This window comes from Rhinopithecus bieti, unplaced genomic scaffold (assembly GCF_001698545.2).
Source record: "Rhinopithecus bieti isolate Rb0 unplaced genomic scaffold, ASM169854v2 scaffold_32955, whole genome shotgun sequence".
Classification (NCBI taxonomy): Eukaryota; Metazoa; Chordata; class Mammalia; order Primates; family Cercopithecidae; genus Rhinopithecus; species Rhinopithecus bieti.
In genome coordinates this window covers 1,044,857-1,060,792 of record NW_016814423.1, presented here as the reverse complement: position 1 = coordinate 1,060,792, position 15,936 = coordinate 1,044,857, and the positions used below count along the sequence as shown (strand labels likewise).

At 41.2% G+C, this 15,936-nt stretch overlaps 1 protein-coding gene across 1 annotated transcript in view; it reads left to right on the top strand.

Moving 5' to 3' along the window:
- The window catches only part of TNFSF11 (TNF superfamily member 11), a 119,467-nt gene that overhangs the window by 13,230 nt on the left and 90,301 nt on the right, over window positions 1–15,936 (top strand). The gene's annotated exons all lie outside the window — the stretch shown is intronic.

Genomic DNA, 15,936 nt, shown 5'->3' with positions numbered 1-15,936 from the left:
TATATATATATATATATATATATAAAACAAATATCTGCAGAAACCGGAAGCTTGCTGCTGGTACTGACTCACTGGAGAGTGTGTGAAAGGAACAGACCAGGCAATAGAATATGCTCGTGACTGAATCCACATATCAACGTTGATTTTTAATATGTCCAAACATGGTTTCTTGCAATGAGCCTTTCACTTAATAAATCAAATTGAGGCTGGGCACAGTGGCTCACACCTGTGATTCCAGCACATTGAGAGGCCAAGACAGGAGGATCGCTTGAGCCCAGGAGCTACAGACCAGCAACACAGTGAGACTCCATCTGTAAAAAAGATTAAAACATTAGGCCGGGACACAGTGGCTCATGCTTGTAATCCTAGCACTTTGGGAGGCCAAGGTGGGCACATCACCTGAGGTCAGGAGTTTGAGACCAGCCTGGCCAACATGGCAAAACCCCGTCTCTAATAAAAATATAAAAATTAGCCAGGCGTGGTGGTGGGCACCTGTAATCCCAACTACTGGGGATTACTGGGGAGGCTGAGGCAGGGGAATCTCTTGAACCCGGGAGGTGGAGGTTGTTGTGAGCTGAGATCGTGCCACTGTACTCTAGCCTGGGAGACAGAGCAAGATTCAGTCTCAAAAAAAAAAAAAAAAAAAAAAAAAACCAGGTGTGGTGACACACGCCTGTAGTCCCAGCTGCTTGGAAGGCTTAGGTGGGGAGGATCACTTGAGCCCAGGATTTTGAGGCTGTGATTGTGCCACTGTACTCGAGCATGGTGGCAGAGTAAAACCCTGTCTCTAAAAAAGAAAAATCATAATAAAATCATATTGAGAAGAAATGCATTTTAAATCTTCATATGGATGAATTCCTTAGAGTAGTAAAACAGTCCATTTTACACTGAATGTGCTCAAAATACCGATAGCTACAATCGTAATACCGATAGCTACAATCGTTATACCGATAGCTACAATCGTAATACCGATAGCTACAATCGTTATACCTTGTAGCACCAAGAATAGCAGCTGCCTTCGTGCTGGGAAGGCCACCTGAGCAATTTCATCTGTGTGGCCCTTCATTTGGCCTCCCTGGCTCATGGCATCACCATTTTTCATATGCTGTTTGGTTCACTTTAAGGGTGATCTGAAAAGTGCCAGATATGAGGTTCTGATCTTACCAAAAACAAAAACATCAGCAAACAACGACAACAACAACAAAAAAGCCGGAAGTGGCTCACATGGTGGAAAGCTACCAAAAGAGGCAAAGGGTATAGCGAAGCTTAGTGATTAGGCACAGGGGCTCTAGAGCCCAGCCTTGTGGGTGCAAACCGAGGCTGTGCCACTTACTAGCTGTGTGTCCTTAGCAAGTGACTTAATCTCTCTGTACTTCATTTTCTTCATTTCTAAAGTGAGGATGACAATGATAGTCCCTACTTCACAGGGGTTTTGAGAGGATAAAATGAGTTGTTATGTGTGAAGCTTTTAATTCTGGCCGACTATAGTTGCTATATGATACTTATTAAATGCACAGGTTAAGAAACATAAAGATTTACATTGTTTTTTACATTTTTGTTTGTTTTTATTTTTTAGAGACAGGGATTTTGCTCTGTTGTCCAGGCTGGTCTTGACCTTCCGGCCTCAAGCGATCCTCCCACTTCAGCTTATGAGTGGCTGAGGATTTATATTCTTTTGCATAGCTCAACCCCAGGAAAAACCTGAAAGATAATATCTCAAGCTCTGATGCTGTGGTTGAGTCAATTTGGTGAATAAACTTCTCTAAAGAGGATGGGACATAACTCTCAGTTGTGTAGCTGAGTAACGGGAAGTAAGGCGTCATTTGGAACAATGATAAAAAGGACATAAATTAATGAAGAGGACTATTTTTAAAAAAGGAAAAAAAAAAAAAAGCACTAACAGTCAATAACCCGAATAGTTAACAATAATCAATAAGGAGTTTGGAAAAGCCCCAGTTCTAAAGAAAAGGATTGGATACATTAAATTCAGAAAAACAGGCTTTTGTCGACTATTTACACATAACAGAATTCATATTAGAATATTATTTTTTAAATGCTCCCAACAGACAAAATGAAAACTAAAACTCCCCCCACCCCTCTTTGGTAAATGGAAGGAGATGTCCCCAGCAGCCTTACTCAGAGGGTGTCCCTGGTCTCGAGGTTCTGTCTCTTGGGGCATGTGGGTCCCCCCAGCCGCACAATCCGAACATACTAGCAACATGCACAGGAAAATAGAACCCAGGCCGTTTCCTCCACACCCAGAGCTTCCATGAAACCACTGGGAGCCATACACAAGGATCACATCACATCCCCAAATCACACATTTCAAATGGGAAAAACAGCCTGGAGAGAAGTTTCTCCCTCCTGATTTGAAAGAAAGTTGCCTCTGGTCATTCCTTATCCACTTCTTTTGTTAGTTCCTTCTTTTTTTGGCTATCTTTTAAAGTAAAAGTCTCCTGTCCTGGACTTTCTTCTCTGTCACCACCTCCTCCCTGGAAAACCTCATTCTCATTTGCTTTTGTATCTCCAATGTAGACCTCTTTCCTGAACTCCAGACTCATGGTACACAAGTGTCTACCCTTCCTCCGGCATATCTCTCAGATACCTGAAACCTATCACATCCAAAGGTGAACTTCTGATCTTCTCCCCAAACCTCCCCCTTCTCAATCTCAGTTGGGAGCAACTTGAAGTTTCCAGATATCCATGCCAAAAACCTCAGAGCCCTTTCTAAGTCTCCTCTGTCACATCCAGTATTGGTTCCACCAGGAAATCCTGATTCAGAAATTATCCAGAATGTGACCATGTCTCACCACCTCTGTTGCTGAACCACCCTGGTCTGTATCTTTCCTGGATTATTACACCAGCCTCCTAATCTTCTGAAAACATTACTCAGACCATGTCACTTCTCTGCTGAAAACCCTGCATGGTTCCATAGTCTTTTTTTTCTTTTTTTCTTTTTCTTTTTTTTTTTTTTTTTGAGATGGAGTTTCACGCTTGTTGCCCAGGCTGGAGTGCAATGGCGCGAACTCAGCTCACAACCTCCACCTCCCAGGTTCAAGTGATTCTCCTGCCTCAGCCTCCTGAATGGCTGGGATTACAGGCGCCCCCCCACCATGTCCGGCTACTTTCTTGTATTTTTAGTAGAGATGGGGTTTCACCACGGTGGCCAGGCTGGTCTCAAACTCCTGACCCCAGGTGATCCACCCGCCTCAGCCTCCCAAAGTGCTGGGATTACAGGTGTGAGCCACTGTACCCGGCGGGTCCATATTTCACTCAGTAAGAATGAAAGTTCTCAGAACCTTCCATGGTCTGGTCACCCTCCTTGTTACCTCTCTGATGTCATTTCCTACAGCTCTCCCCCTCTCCTCTAGTTCTCCACCCATACCAGCCTCCTTGGGTGTGTTCCATCCTAGGGCCTTTGCACTGGAAGTAGTCCTTTTCCTTCTGGTCACCTGCATGCTCTTGACTCATGTGACCACGTGGCTTACTTCCTCACTCCCTTACAGTCTTTGCTCAAAAATCATCTCCTCAGTGAGACCTACTCTGACCACTGTTTTTAAAACTGTAGTTTTCCCACTATATTCCCAATTCCCTTACCCTGCCTTACTTTTTGTTTCCCTTAGAACTTTTCATCTTCCGATATACTAAATAATTTACTCATTTACTATCTGTCTCTGCTTGCTAAACCGTAAGCACCACCAGGTCATGGAAATTTGGCATATTTTATTCATATAGTAGTTACTCAATAAATATTTGTAGATTGAGTGAATTATTGACTGACTCGGCTCCTGGCATTAGTATTCAGCAATCCTATGGAGGGCAGGGAGTCCCAACAATCCTGCTATGTCATCAGAAGGGTGTATTGCATTTAAAAGACTGAACAAGCATCCTCTTCCAGTAAGGAGCACTGGGCTTTGTACCTCTGCAAGCCTATGCCTTTTCCCTGCTGGCTTCTCCCTCCTGGCCCCAATGCCCACTTGCCCCGTCAAGTACCTGGCCACACTGATGGTAGTCCTGGTTAAGCTCTACCTCATATCAACCTGCTCAGGCTTTGGCACCTTCTGCCACCCAATCGAACCCAAAGGTATATAATTCAATGATACCAGCTGACCTAGTATGCTGTGGCCAGTCCCTGGTCTAGCGCCAGGCTTCAGTAAATACAGGCATGTGTTTAGATCTGGTATCTTTAATTTTATACATTGTGTAATGTACATCCCCATCACTGCCTTGGAGTCAAAAGGAAAGGACAATGATACGAAACATAATGACACCTTATAGCCTAGCTCCTTCAGGGCCTCCATGGGGGCCATTTCACAGCCCTCGTATCTTTAGAATTGTAAAATGCCAGCTGGGCACAGTGGCTCACGCCTGTAATCCCAGCACTTTGGGAGGCCGAGGCAGGCAGATCACAAAGTCAGAAGTTCAAGACCAGCCTGGCCAACATGGTGAAACCCCGTCTCTACTAAAACAATACAAAAATTAGCCAGGCATGGTGGCATGTGCCTGTAATCCCAGCTACTTGGGAGGCTGAAGCGGGAGAATTGCTTTAACCCAGGAGGCGGAGGTTGCAGTGAGTCAAGATCGCACCACTGCACTCCAGCCGGGACAACAGAGCAAGACTCAGTCTCAAAAAAAGATTAAAAAAAAAAAAAAGAATTATAAAATGCCTATCCCTCAAAGCTGTAAGATTTGGTTGAGAAAGGTACAGATTCATTTCAGAACGAGTAGTCAGGGTGAGCCCCCACAGGTTACTGAGAAAGCCATCAAACCCTGTCATCTCAGAACCGCTGATCGTCAGCTCATCTTTCTCTTTGCTCCAATTAACTCTTACTCTTTGGTTAAAACAAATAAGTTACAGGGGGAATTAAAGGAAATTCTGTATTGACAAATACATGGGGCCGAATGGTGAATATATGCTAAGTAAGAAAACATAGGTCTATTGGAAATTTAAGACTCTTTGCAGATGTTTACAGAATTTACTTTTTCTTTCACTATACATATAACGATTTAAGATATGTTTTTCCATGAAAGAATAAATTATGTTTAAATAGTAAAATGACTATTGGCCTTGAGTTCTTCCAGGGAAGGCTTCCAAGGTAAAAGCTAAGAAGTAACTAGAGGAGCAACATTGCTTTTGAGAACCCACGCTGTGCCAGCCACTTTCATATACATATGTCAACTTGTTAGATCTTCACAAGCACCATGAATGTTAGATGTTATACCTGTTTTACAGATATGGAAATGATGGTTTAGAGGGTGAAATAACTTGTCCAAGGTCACACAGCTAGTAAGCAGTGGAGTCAGGTTTTAAATCTGGGCAAGGCTATGCTAAGTATCTGGATCATACCACACTTCTCCCCACTTGAGTCAAGGGCTACTGCAGTTGGGGAAATGACTCAGAATTAGAGATGGTGCATATGTACATTCTCTGGAATAGTTCCTGGTATTGAGTAGAGACTCAGTGCGTGTTAGTTTCTCACATCCTTTTCTCTAAGATGATTTCTGACAACACGTGAAGTCATGAAGGGGACACACATGAAGTGTGGCCTAAGATTAAAAATGTGCAGTGTGATCATAATAATACCAAATAGCCCCTACTATTTGGCAGGTGCCGTCATCATTTCAACAATCCCATGAAATATGTTCTACTGTTGTCACCCCATTTAACAGACTTGCCAGGGTTTCACATTATAGCTGGTGAATGAGAGAAATGGGACTTGAACTCAGGCAGTCTGTCTCGAGTCCAAGCCTTAACCACTATGCTATACTGCCCACTAAGTTATTAGCCTACTATAGTCTAGATACTGTGTACATGTGTGTGTGTGTGTGTGTGTGTGTGTGTATGTGTGTATTCCACCCCTGAGAATTGCATTGATATGATTCACAGGGTTCATCTTACAATGCCATATTATGATTCCACAATATGAGATTGTCCATTATCCTATTACAATGGCTTAATCAGACACATGCTATGAGCCAAGTGGTGGAGATGCCTTCAGAACACCCAAAGGAGTTGGCCAAAGCCAAAGGGATTGACTTTCGGCCCCACCACTCTTCAGCTCCAGGCACAGCGCTGGAAACATGCACAATAAGGGAAAATTGACATTGCAATTTGAGTTGCAGATTGTACTGATGGTGTGGTTTGGATGAATAACATGCCCTTTGAAAGTCTTATCCTGTTACACTAGACACATGAGGGTTTTCCTATTCCTATTGCAGGCAATAGGCAAAAATCTATCTTCATCGCTGAAATCTGTTTTGGAATTCATTGCTGCCTTTCTGGAATGACACTGTTTAATTCTGTCTCCTGGGTGTGTGACCCTATGGTCTCTACCTTCTTTGTAGATCTGTGAATAAAGCTCTTTGTAATGAGGCCACTTTTTGTGCAACAACAACAAAATGTTTCTGAGAAGGATGTTAGAGCCAGACTTTCTTAAAGCAGTGGTGGCTGGTGTTGTTTACTTTTAAAATAGTTTCTAGTGCAAGGGAGAATTGTGTCCTAGAAGAACTGTCCCAAGGAGCTCATGAACAGGAATAATGGTTTGTACCACTACTTTCTGGAAAGCAAATGGGGATTTTGATGTGAACCCAGAAAGGGGTCAGACCACATTGACATATATTTTCTGCTTTCTAATCTTACCTCTACTGCCATTATGGACTGCATTACACAACCCTCTACCCTAAGGCCCAGCCACCCTACAGCCTTTTATCAGCTCACAGAATGGTCTCAGCACAATATGAATCTAGATGAGGGCTTAGGGACCCGTGGGTGGCCAGACCTCAGGCTCTGGGCATCAACACCCAGACTTCCAGTTCTGCCCTGAAATAGAATTGTGATATCATTGTGAGCCAATCAAATTACTGTCTGAGTTCAGTCCTGGATGCTCTGGGGTGGTAATCCCCAGATGATTTGATCTATGGTATTTTCTAGTAGTCTAAATGATTTGATAATGTCATGTAACTGAAAAATATTTCTCTCGTTACGGTTTTTTTTTTTTTTTTTTTTTTTTTTTTTTGCCAGTGTAGAAAGAAGTTAGGAAAGGGGGATCAGTTTTAATTTTTTTTAGCTTCACAGAACATATACTAAGAAAAAAATGTCTCAGTAAGTGATGCTCACTATCCACTCAATTGTCCAATCCAAAATTTTAACCGAGAGTCATTTATGTGTCCTCTCTTTCACTCGCTGCTGATGTGCAATCCATCAGTAAGTCTTGTCCTGTCAATTCCTGAATTTGACTATTTTCATCATATCCACTGTTAGGATTCTCATTCAAGGCATATCAACCACCCCTTGTCTGGACCAATGCAACAGCCCCAACGCTGATGTCCTGCTCCCCTTCTTGCCTCTCTGTCTCCACACAGAGGCCAGAGAGGTCTTTGTAAAGAACAAGTCATATTATATCACTTTCCTGCTTCCAGCTCTTCAGTGCTTTCCCTTCCCAACCAGATGAAAATTCTGATTCCTTACAATGGATGGCCTGAAAGATATTGCATAGCGCCTGACCCCTGCCTCTCTCATTGACCCCATCTCTCTCTACTCACCACTGCTTTCACAGTATTCAGGCATATTAACCTTGTTCTTGTTTCAAAGCTTTTGCATTGATGGTCACTCTGCCTGGAATGCTCTTCTTCTAGATCTTTGCACAGCTGCCTCTTCCTTATCACTCAGGTCTACCTTAAATGGCACCTCCTCAAGGAGGAAAAATGCATATCATGGCAACTTGCACACTTGTAGAATTCCTGCTCCTGTGCTCCAAGGATGAACGCCATGAGGGTTGGGACAGTGCCAGTGTTATTCCTTCCTTTATCTGCAGTGCATAGCACCATGTCTTGCTCAAAAGAGGTGTTCAGTAAATGAATGAATTACTTCATGGATCCCAGCTAGTTTGGTTGTTTACTGCTGGGGAAGTTCTCTAGTATGACATGTAACGGGCACTTATGAACTGCGTTACACTGTAGTCCTATGATGATAATAAAAAGCACACTGATCTTTACTTGTTTTAAAAACTTTTACAGACAACGCACCTTCATATTTCCTCCACGGCATGGGCCATTCCCACTGCCTTGCCTTTGGTATGGTTCTGGGAAAAAATAATACCCTTCCTCATAGCATTGAGGATAGAAGACAGAGTCAGCGGACCCATAGAACATAAAATATTCACATGAGAGGGAGTCACAAAGCTGGGTCACTAAAATGTACAGAAATAAATCACTCCTGGTACATAAGCAATTAAGGATAGAAATTTTGCAGAGCATTTTGGAAAAGCATCTGTATTAGACAGGATGGGTAGGATTGTGCTGCAGTAACAAATGACACAAAAGTCTCAGTAGATGAGCACAAGTTTGTTTTGTTTGTTGTTTTTCACACCACAGTACCTGTTCAATGTGGATTGCTAAGAGACTTCCCGTTCATTGTAGTAACTATGGGACAGAGGCTTTATCTGAACATGGGGTTCATGTTTGTTGAAGTGGGGAAAGGGAACATGGTAAAGTATGCACTAGCCCTTAAAGATTCTGCTTAGAAATGACACTTTTCACTTTTACTCATACGTTAATGATCAAAGGAAATTGCATGATCATCCATAACTTCAAGGGATCAGGAATATGTAATCATACCATGCAACTTGAAGGAGACCTGGAACTATTTGGGGGAACTGCTGTAATAATAATCTCACTATCCTGGCAATCCAACTGATTAAAAAGCTGTACTTAGGGAACTTTGAGCAGCTGCAAATCTGCAAATGTATACAGTGGATGCATACACTGGCATGGGTCATACTGATATGGCCCAACAACATGTGAAATATGGAATCATAGAAGAACTATCAAATTGGGCATTAAGAGAAGAAAAATATGGATTGAATCAGACCAGAAACTATCCTTGTTACCAGCCCATATCAACCAGGATTTTATGAGAGAATTAATCCTTGATGTTATATGCATCTACAATGGTACTCTCCTATGTATCTTTAGGAGAATTGAAAAAATAGTTTTCAGTAATTTTCTCTAGCAGCTTAATTCTCACATGGAATCCTGGTTGGAGAAAGGCTGTTTGTCATACCCATGTAAGTGTTTCCACCAAATCCCTAAGTAGGAGGGTGTGGTAATTCACCAGTGAAAATGATTTGAGATTACTTTTGTGTAACAAGGCTAAAGTTATCTAGAATGAGCTATACATAATTTTGTTCCTTTCGTGTGGATTCCATTATCTTCCATTTTTATGCAACTTCTTATATGCTATCAATTGCTATAACCTATCAGTCTTACTTTCTAAATTTCACTCTTCTTTCAAATTCTTTCTGTTTCTACCAACCTATCCAAGGTATCCAACCTCTATATCCTATCTTAGTTATAATGATAGCTTTCTAACTGGCTACCCCTCATGTGCTGTCATAACCCTCCAAACTAATTCATACACTGAAGCCAGAGTGCTTTTCAAAATTATTTCATGACACACATACAGCCAAAAATTTTTCAGTGGCTTTCCATTGAAGATCAGGATCCTTAACCTGCTCTGCCAGAGCCCGGACTGTCTGACTCCAAACCTCTCAGACCTCATCTCTCACCACTCTGTCTCCTCCTCTCTGTTTGCCACGCACACTGCCACTGCCCTGCTGCTGCTGCCACCTTCTCCTCTTTTGATCAGAGTAATAATGTATACTAATATATGATTAAACAAAATCAAACAACACTGAAAACTTACAAATATAAAGACAACAGACAAGACCTCTATCTATCTACCATTCCTGCCCACCTAAGAAGCAACTTAACTTTTAGCTACTTCATATGATACTTACAGTCATATTTATGTAGAATATGCTTATACTGCTATTTCACATATCCATTTTTATACATTTCTTAGTTCCTATTATTTGATGAGGGTTTGACTATTCCTCTACCATTCCCTTACCTCCTATCCTTCAGATACTACTAATCACTACTTTATATTAAACTAAAACTTGAGTCAGGTATGGTGGTTTATGCCAATAATCTTAGCTATTTGGGAGGCTGAGGCAGGAGGACTGCTTGAGACCGGAAGTTTGAAGCTGCAGTGAGCCATGACTGTGCCACTGCACCCAAGCCTGGGCACAGTGAGACCCTGTCTCAAATAAATAAATAAATAAATAAATAAACTATCACTTGAGATTTATTGTATTATGATTACATAAGTAAAATCCACTGCAGAACCAAGTATAGTATTATGATTGTCTTTCTTGTATAGGTTTTTCCTAGGGGATCTAATTGCTTTATTATATTGCTTTCTGCTCATATATTTTTTATTTTTCTAAAACTCCATCATATTGACTTTTAAGATTCTTGAAAGACCTTCTTCCTAGGACTTCCACCTTTCCATTCCAATCCTATCTGATAGTTCTTAAGGTCTACTGCATAGGTGTCATCCTAGGTTTTTCCTTCACTTATCTCCTGGAGTAGGTTCACTTATTGTTTCCTATTTCTTTATTTACTTTGTTATTCTGTTGAATCATATTCTCAGGTAGTTCTTTTTTTGTATTTTTTTATTATAATACTTTAAGTTCTGGGATACATGTGCAGAACGTGCAGGTTTGTTACACAGGTACACACGCACCATGGTGGTTTGCTGCACCCTTCAACCCGTCATCTATACTAGGTATTTCTCCTAATACTATCGCTCTGCTTGCCCCCCACCCCACAACAGGCCCTGGTGTTCCCTACTGCCGTTAACATTAATCTCTTAGAAGTGGTCTGAAAAGATGTGGTCTGGAAGATGTTGTTTACCGTGGAAAAAAAGACTGTTTTTTTTTTTGTTTTGTTTTGTTCTCCTACTACTGAGAAACTTCAATCATTCGATAAATGTCTCATCTAATTGTCCTGGTTAGATTTTTCTCTGAAGAAACTGATCGCCTGTATGATAATGATCACCACATATTATCTCTATATTTTTTCGCATTTGTAAAGATTAAACCAACTAGCCCTATAATACTGCACGTAAAAGAATTTACAAATAAGGGAAATATTAGTCACACGTCCATGATTTGGGCTTCCAGTTCTGTTTCTTTTTCCCTTTTCTTGCCTCTCCTTAGGGAAATGTACCCTTAAAAAGTGCCCTTATTGAAAATGAGATGGACGCTGGGAAAAATAAATCTCAGTTAATCAGCTGTGCTGATTATGGACATGGTGTCTCATGCCTGTAATCCCAGCACTTTGGGAGGCCAAGGCAGAAGAATCACTTGAGCCTAGGTGTTTGAGACCAACCTGGACAACAAAGCAAGACTCCATCTCTACCAAAAAATTTTTAGAAAACATTATTAGCCAGGCATTGTGGCTCAGGTCTATAATACTAGCTGCCTAGGAGGCCAATGTGGGAGAATCGCTTGAGCCCAGGAGGTCGAGGCTGCAGTGAGCTTTGATTACTTCACTGTACTCGAGCCTGGGAAACAGTGCAAGACCTTGTCACTAAAAAAGAAAATAAAACAAAAGAAATCAAAAACCATAATGACAATAATTTAAGGATATGTTCCTCTATCACAAAGACGGTCACCACCACAATCGTTATTGTTATTATTGTCATCACTGGAAACATTATCAACTATTACCATGTGCCAGGAACTATGTTCAGTGCTTTCTTTGCACGGCCCTAATAAACTGCACTTTCATATGAGGTGGGGGCCTTTGCACAGGCTAGTTCCTTTGTTTGGAATGCCCTTCCCTGCCCGTTTCTGATGCACACTAGCCCATCCTACTACCCATCAGACATTACTTCCTCTGAGAAGACCACACTATCTCCATGTCCTTCTATGTCCCCTTATCTTTCTGGATTACTAAGCTGCCAGCCATGGAAGAGCAGGGACCATACAACAGTTTGCTCAGTAGGCAGTATGCAGCACATAGCACACAACCTGGTACATGACACTTTGTATTTGTTCAATACATGTGGCCTTTGGACCATATATGCAGCCATATAGCAGGAAGTGCCACAGTGAAGATTTTGTTACAGTACTTTTCTGGATCCAGAGATTTAACCACTGGAATTCCACCTCCTGCTCCTCCTCCTCTTCTGCTGTCTCCTCCTCTTCTGCATCTTACTTCCTTTCCTGTTCATCACAACAGCATAGTGAAAAGTGTGAAAAGTGCTGGCTCTACATTCAGACTGTCTGGGTTTGAATCCAGACAGTACATGCAAAAGACTGAGAGCTCAATATTTACTGTTTCTAGAATTGCCCTCGTCCCCACTCCCAATATGTGGGTGGGGTGGTGTCATACCAGATGTGCTGTTGTGTCATTGGAAATAGCCAGGGCCCCTTCCAATAGAATTGATGCTCCAGAGAGGCATACAACACATATGTAGAACTGGATGAAATATGACAAACTAACAGTTTACTAAGGCCATGGAAAAGAAAAGATGAAAACTAATGATGTAGCTAATGGTGATGGAAGAAGGATTCTGGTTAGAGAAAGCTTCAACCAATGAGGAAAATGTGGGAGCATGTGAATGATTCTAGGTTCTAGGTTACAGTGAAACCTTGGATACACTGCTCCAATAACTGGGAAATGCCGAGAGTAGTGGATGAGAGAAATAGAAAGTACCTAGAAAAAGTTCTGAAAGTCGATGGTGGATATTAGTAAAGATAGGAGGTGCATTGAGACTTTATTACAAATAGAGAGACTGATCCAAATGCTAGGTGACAAAGATAATTATTAGCTAAAAGGATGGTGGATTAGGATAAAGCATGGGTTTGCTACATGTTTGTTTCTTATTTTTCTGATTAGTATTTTCAAAGGTAGATTTTGCTAATTCACCAAGTATTTTATTACCCTTGACATTTGATAAGAATTCAAAAATTTAACCAATAAAGAAGACTAAACCAGCATCAAAACCTTTCTTACGGCCAGGTGTGGTGGCTCACACCTGTAATCCCAGCACTTTGGAAGGCCGAGGCGAGCTGATCTCTTGAGGTCAGGAGTTCAGGACCAGCCTGGCCAACATGGTGGAATCCCGTCTCTACTAAAAATACAAAACTTAGCTGGGTGTGATGGCAGGTGCCTGTAATCCTNTAGTGCTGCAATAAACACACATGTGCATGTTTCTTTGTAGTAGAATGATTTGTAATCCTTGGGTATATATCCAGTAATGGGATTGCTGGGTCAAATGGTACTTCTAGTTCTAGATCCTTGAGGAATTGCCACACTGTCTTCCATAATGGTTGAACTAATTTACACTCCCACCAATAGTGTAAAAGCATTCCTATTTCTCCACATCGTCTCCAGCATCTGTTGTTTCCTGACTTTTTAATGATCACCATTCTAACTGCTGTGAGATGGTATCTCATTGTGGTTTTGATTTGCATTTCTCTAGTGACCAGTGATGATGAGCTTCTTTTCACCTGTGTGTTGGCCCATACATGTTTTCTTTTGAAAAGTGTCTGTTCATATACTTTGCCCAGTTTTTGATGGGGTTGTTTGTTTTTTCCTTGTAAATTTGTTTAAGTTCCTTGTAGATTCTGGATATTAGCCCTTTGTCAGATGGATAGATTGCAAAAATGTTCTCCCATTCTGTAGGGTGCCTGTTCACTCTGATGATAGTTTCTTTTGCTGTGCTGAAGCTCAAAAATAATGAGGAACGTTGTTTGCTTGTTTGTTTTTCTGATGTGCCTGGAGTTTGCTGGCAGCATGATATGCTCTGGCTATTTCTTTGTTGTCTGAGAAAAGCACTGACTCTCTTTGATTCAGTTTCTCTCTGAGAAAGGCCAAGGTGTGATCAAGGATGTGTGTAGGGTTGGGTCAGGGGAATTAAAACATTTTGCCACTGGAGGAAAACAATAACAACAACAACAACAACAACAACAGTATTTAGACTAACTTCCTTGCAGACAGACCTGCCTTGCCCTCCCTGGGGTCCCTGCCTAGATTCTCAGTTTGGGAACTTGGGCAAATTACTTTACTTCTGTGACTCTCAATTTCTTGTTCTCTAAATGGAAACTAATGGGAGGGTGTCCTACTTAACTCCAAAGGTGTTGTGAGTAACAAATGACATAGCAAATGAGAAAGGATGATGAAAAACTGCAAAATACTGGCCATAAATATCCATGGCAGATCATCTGAAATCTGGGCTGTTAACCAATTTAGCACATAAGCTTAAGGAGGCTGAAGTTACTCAATGGTTCAAGCTACTTAGGTTTTATCCTCAGGAAAAAGCTGTTCCAACACCCCTAGAGGTTAGTTATTCCCCCTAGGGAAGAAGGCTTAGGAAATAGATGAAGGACAACTTGGATGCTTTTGGAAAGAGAGATTCTGGGAATCCAGAACCTTGAACAACCTGTTTCATCAAGTTTTTTTAAGGTTATAGACTATGTTGAGTATCTAAAGAAAGCTATGTCTCCTCCCTTAGGTTGAAAAATGCATCTCTGCATATGAATGCATCACTTTGAATATAATTTTAGGATTTGGATGGGGAGTGTTCCTCCCAGAACCTCTGCTTTAGAGAGATAGTGCCCGGCACTATGGAGGCACTGTCCGTGCTTCCTCAGAATACTTCACCAGGATGACTCCGTCTGGAGCTCCGCCGGAAGGGCCGGGTCTTCCTGCCTCTTTACTCATTTTTGATCTTCTCCTCTCCACAGACAGAAAGACAGACATTTAGCTCCAAGACACTAGCGTTTATTGGCCCAGCTTATTCTTTGAAGGCTAAATTGCACCAGCAATTCTCTGGACATTCACTTCTCTTCCCAACCTCTTTCTCCTTCTCCTCTTCCTCCTCTGCCTCTGATTCACCTCAGCTACTGCTGCTGCTTCTATCTCTCCTGCTCCACTTCCTCCTCCTTCTTTCAGAAACTACCCATTTAAAAATCATTTTACAAAATTGTATCATTAATGATAATATGCCTTAAAAGGCATCTTAAAAAGGACATCACATAAGTAATGCAATCTCAGTGGAATCTTTTACTTTTATAGGAAAAGAATTCAGGTATTTATTATGTCCCTGCTGATGAGTGAATAGTATCACTTCGTCCAAACTGCCCACCCCCTGACCCAGCATTTCGTGTTGTTGCAGAACGGCTAGTTTAGCTCCCCAGTATAAATGATTGGTTATAGGTAGACATGAACTCAGTTATCATCCATAGTATCCCACCTTTGAGGATATTTAGGGTTATAACCATTGAAGGATGAGGATCATCGGAAAAAATGAGCAAGACATAGAAGGACCAAGTGGGGGAAAAGAAACTGTGACTCCAAAAATTCACAGACCATGACAATTGCAAAAAAGACGATATCAGCAAATGTGGTGATTTTTCCACAGCACTCAAATTCCTGTCCTGCATGTCAACTTAAAAGAATTTTGTCAGAAGGACATCACACAATAATCTACTCACACCCTGAGGTTTTGAAACTTTTAAAACAACAATTGAAAAAAAAAATTGAATAGGGTTCTATATTCTAATTAATCTGTGATCCCTCTTGATATTTTCTGATGATTGGACTAACAACCACTTTACCACACTGTTTAGCATCCATGCTGTTTTTATATTTATTGTACGTTATGTTGCTCGGGCTTAATTTATGAGCAGTTAAACAAAGGTGTTTCCTTTTCAAAGTATCTTTCTAGGTGTGGAAATGTGACGGAGTGAAAGTATAGCAAAAGGAAAACACTGTTGAACAATGTGTTTTAACAATTCTTTGAAGCTACAGACTCTATTGAAGACCCCATAAAAAGCTACGGCTCCTCCCCTAAAGGGGTAACAGTGCACCTATGCATATGAACCACAATTCTGAGCATAATTTCAGGATTTGGGTGGAAAAATGTTCCTAGAGTATTAATTGTTCCCTAAGCTCTGGTAGGAAGATTGTAGTTTTCTCTAACTCATGCTTGTAGTTTCTCTTTTATACTCCTGCAGGTAATAATAGCCTACTGGGAAGAATCATTAAATAAACAAACCAGGTGAAGTCTAATAGGAAACA